Consider the following 5,000-nt stretch of genomic DNA (forward strand, 5'->3'; position numbering starts at 1 on the left):
ATCACAGACCTGTTATTGCTCAATCTCGTGCGGCTAGAAGCCGCCTGTCCCTCTAAGAAGAAAAGTAATCGCTGACAGCACGAAGGATGTCACGCGACTAGTTAGCAGGCTAGAGTCTCGTTCGTTATCGGAATTAACCAGACAAATCGCTCCACCAACTAAGAACGGCCATGCACCACCACCCACCGAATCAAGAAAGAGCTATCAATCTGTCAATCCTTCCGGTGTCCGGGCCTGGTGAGGTTTCCCGTGTTGAGTCAAATTAAGCCGCAGGCTCCACTCCTGGTGGTGCCCTTCCGTCAATTCCTTTAAGTTTCAGCTTTGCAACCATACTTCCCCCGGAACCCAAAAGCTTTGGTTTCCCGGAGGCTGCCCGCCGAGTCATCGGAGGAACTGCGGCGGATCGCTGGCTGGCATCGTTTATGGTTAGAACTAGGGCGGTATCTGATCGCCTTCGAACCTCTAACTTTCGTTCTTGATTAATGAAAACATACTTGGCAAATGCTTTCGCTTCTGTTCGTCTTGCGACGATCCAAGAATTTCACCTCTAACGTCGCAATACGAATGCCCCCGCCTGTCCCTATTAATCATTACCTCGGGTTCCGAAAACCAACAAAATAGAACCGAGGTCCTATTCCATTATTCCATGCACACAGTATTCAGGCGGGCTTGCCTGCTTTAAGCACTCTAATTTGTTCAAAGTAAACGTGCCGGCCCACCGAGACACTCACTCAAGAGCACCCTGGTAGGATTGCAACGGGGTCCGCCTCGGGACGCACGAGCACGCACGAGGCGCGTCGCACGCCTTCGGCTCGCCCCACCGGCAGGACGTCCCACGATACATGCCAGTTAAACACCGACGGGCGGTGAACCAACAGCGTGGGACACAAATCCAACTACGAGCTTTTTAACCGCAACAACTTTAATATACGCTATTGGAGCTGGAATTACCGCGGCTGCTGGCACCAGACTTGCCCTCCAATAGATACTCGTTAAAGGATTTAAAGTGTACTCATTCCGATTACGGGGCCTCGGATGAGTCCCGTATCGTTATTTTTCGTCACTACCTCCCCGTGCCGGGAGTGGGTAATTTGCGCGCCTGCTGCCTTCCTTGGATGTGGTAGCCGTTTCTCAGGCTCCCTCTCCGGAATCGAACCCTGATTCCCCGTTACCCGTTACAACCATGGTAGGCGCAGAACCTACCATCGACAGTTGATAAGGCAGACATTTGAAAGATGCGTCGCCGGTACGAGGACCGTGCGATCAGCCCAAAGTTATTCAGAGTCACCAAGGCAAACGGACCGGACGAGCCGACCGATTGGTTTTGATCTAATAAAAGCGTCCCTTCCATCTCTGGTCGGGACTCTGTTTGCATGTATTAGCTCTAGAATTACCACAGTTATCCAAGTAACGTGGGTACGATCTAAGGAACCATAACTGATTTAATGAGCCATTCGCGGTTTCACCTTAATGCGGCTTGTACTGAGACATGCATGGCTTAATCTTTGAGACAAGCATATGACTACTGGCAGGATCAACCAGGGAGCTGCGTCAACTAGAGCTGAGCAGCCGGCCGCCCGGGAGTGTGTCCCGGGGGCCCGCGCGAACACGCAAGCGTCCGCTCAATTATTCTGCAAACAGGAGGAGGCTGAGCTCCCCTGCACAATACACCTCGAAACCCTCTCAGGTCCCGGCGGCGCGCAGCGCCGTCCTAAGTACTTGGTCGGGTTCGAGAGAGGCGCAATCGCCCGGAGTTTGGCGAGTAGACGCTTTAGGTGCGACCACCCGTGCTCCCAACTGAGCTTGCCGCTGCCGACAGAGGCCCGGGAGCGTGCTGTCGTGGCATTGCCGGCGGGAGACAACACGCGCCACCTACGGTGACCGGCAGCTCCAACGCCAGCGCCACAGAAGGACAAAAGCCCCACTTGGGTGCCGAAGCGAACTCTCCCAGCACAGCGCACGCGCCAACACGTCCGCACAGCTGCGATACAAACCACCTGCGAGAACCGCAGAGGCGACCGAGCAGCAGACGGCGTCGCGGCGCCGAGCGCCGGGCGGCGGCGCATCCTCAGCGCACACAGTCCTCAATCGGACCAGCACACTGCAGATGTCCACCGCGCTTCGCACCGGGCCCGCGAGGACCTACTTTGGCCGCACGGCGCCGCGTGCAGGGTGCGCCGGCGCGCAGCTGCGCCGCCTGCCGCCTCCGTCGGCCGGCGCGCCTGCCACTGGCCGCCCCCACCAGCCGGCTGTAGCGCGTGCGCCCACGCACCGCGCGGCCAGCACGCCGGGAGGCCCCCCCTCACCGGCCGGGGACGGTCCCACCCAGCCACCGCCGCGTATCGCTTCACACCCAGATGCCATTCACGTTCGTGGGCATGGTGGGTATCGCTGGAACAACCGGTTGGTAGCTCAACCGATCGTCGCCATCACTGATTCACCTCTAGCGAGAACAACCGCACCACAACGGTTTACCAGTTGTTCATTTGCATAACGTCACCAGCAAACGTAGGCGTCCATCGCCATTTGCAAATTCAACGATTGTTGCATGCCTGTGTCAGGTGTCACGACACACTATGTCTGCCCACATACACGCAACAACATGTGCACGCTTCGCGAACACGTGGAAGGTGGCCCCCGTACGTATGCGATGTCCATTGCGCGAACGACTGTCAACCGGCCTCTGTCGCATGTCGCAGATGTGGAACGCAGTGCACCATGCTATCACGGTGTGTGAGAAGAGACGACTACGTCTGACAACACGCGCCACTACATCAACAGACGGCTCATGCTGATCGCCATCCAGGGCATACCACACTGCAATCCAGCTCTTATAGGGAGACGACACGTAGCTGAGTGCACAACATTTGGACCGCATGGTTCGCCGTTGTTGGCGCAGTCGTTGTACGGTCACATGTACCACGATGTATCATTCAGTACATGAGGACCAATGTGCAGTACAGTGTGTGATTTGGACGTACAACATCAGCGGACAGTTGACACAGGCCGTACCACAGCGTAGGCTAAGTGCTTCGCACATGCGAATGCCAATGAACAACTGCAAATGCCAATGAACAACTGCAAAGGGCATTGAGCATGTACGTCCTGCTGCCATCCACATTACAGTGTATAGCTGCAAGGTGTTTAACATGAAGCGATACACTGGGGACCGGGCAGTGCGAGTAGCAAACTATATTGCGGGGGTTGCAGTTAGGCAACACTACACTAATTTAACGCGTCGTATGACAATTACAGAGCAGGTTAAGGCCCAACGTGTGTTGGGTTAAGGCCCAACGTGTGTTGGGTTAAGGCCCAACGTGTGTTGGGTTAAGGCCCAACGTGTGTTGGGTTAAGGCCCAACGTGTGTTGGGTTAAGGCCCAACGTGTGTTGGGTTAAGGCCCAACGTGTGTTGGGTTAAGGCCCAACGTGTGTTGGGTTAAGGCCCAACGTGTGTTGGGTTAAGGCCCAACGTGTGTTGGGTTAAGGCCCAACGTGTGTTGGGTTAAGGCCCAACGTGTGTTGGGTTACGTTAAGGGGCAATGTGGGTTACGTTAAGGGGCAATGTGGGTTACGTTAAGGGGCAATGTGGGTTACGTTACGGCGCAATATAGGTTACGTTACGGCGCAATATAGGTTACGTTAAGGCGCAATATCGGTTACGTTAAGGCGCAATACAGGTTACGTTAAGGCGCAATACAGGTTACGTTAAGGCGCAATACAGGTTACGTTAAGGCGCAATACAGGTTACGTTAAGGCGCAATACAGGTTACGTTAAGGCGCAATGCAGGTTACGTTAAGGCGCAATGCAGGTTACGTTAAGGCGCAATACAGGTTACGTTAAGGCGCAATACAGGTTACGTTAAGGCGCAATACAGGTTACGTTAAGGCGCAATACAGGTTACGTTAAGGCGCAATACAGGTTACGTTAAGGCGCAATACAGGTTACGTTAAGGCGCAATACAGGTTACGTTAAGGCGCAATACAGGTTACGTTAAGGCGCAATACAGGTTACGTTAAGGCGCAATACAGGTTACGTTAAGGCGCAATACAGGTTACGTTAAGGCGCAATACAGGTTACGTTAAGGCGCAATACAGGTTACGTTAAGGCGCAATACAGGTTACGTTAAGGCGCAATACAGGTTACGTTAAGGCGCAATACAGGTTACGTTAAGGCGCAATACAGGTTACGTTAAGGCGCAATACAGGTTACGTTAAGGCGCAATACAGGTTAGGTTAAGGCGCAATACAGGTTAGGTTAAGGCGCAATACAGGTTAGGTTAAGGCGCAATACAGGTTAGGTTAAGGTACGACATAGGTTAGGTTAAGGTACGACATAGGTTAGGTTAAGGTACGACATAGGTTAGGTTAAGGTACGACATAGGTTAGGTTAAGGTACGACATAGGTTAGGTTAAGGTACGACATAGGTTAGGTTAAGGTACGACATAGGTTAGGTTAAGGTACGACATAGGTTAGGTTAAGGTACGACATAGGTTAGGTTAAGGTACGACATAGGTTAGGTTAAGGTACGACATAGGTTAGGTTAAGGTACGACATAGGTTAGGTTAAGGTACGACATAGGTTAGGTTAAGGTACGACATAGGTTAGGTTAAGGTACGACATAGGTTAGGTTAAGGTACGACATAGGTTAGGTTAAGGTACGACATAGGTTAGGTTAAGGTACGACATAGGTTAGGTTAAGGTACGACATAGGTTAGGTTAAGGTACGACATAGGTTAGGTTAAGGTACGACATAGGTTAGGTTAAGGTACGACATAGGTTAGGTTAAGGTACGACATAGGTTAGGTTAAGGTACGACATAGGTTAGGTTAAGGTACGACATAGGTTAGGTTAAGGTACGACATAGGTTAGGTTAAGGTACGACATAGGTTAGGTTACGGTACGACATAGGTTAGGTTACGGTACGACATAGGTTAGGTTACGGTACGACATAGGTTAGGTTACGGTACGACATAGGTTAGGTTACGGTACGACATAGGT

The 5,000-nt window shown here is 52.4% G+C and overlaps 1 non-coding gene across 1 annotated transcript in view; it reads right to left on the reverse strand.

Moving 5' to 3' along the window:
• Positions 1–1,545, reverse strand: part of LOC124566089 — a 1,910-nt gene extending 365 nt beyond the window's left edge. The window contains exon 1 of the ribosomal RNA XR_006970764.1: positions 1–1,545. This exon is cut by the window's left edge and continues 365 nt beyond it. This is a non-coding gene — a ribosomal RNA (small subunit ribosomal RNA).
• Between the last annotated feature and the right edge of the window lie 3,455 nt (positions 1,546–5,000).

This window comes from Schistocerca americana, unplaced genomic scaffold, assembly GCF_021461395.2.
Source record: "Schistocerca americana isolate TAMUIC-IGC-003095 unplaced genomic scaffold, iqSchAmer2.1 HiC_scaffold_137, whole genome shotgun sequence".
Lineage (NCBI taxonomy): Eukaryota > Metazoa > Arthropoda > Insecta > Orthoptera > Acrididae > Schistocerca > Schistocerca americana.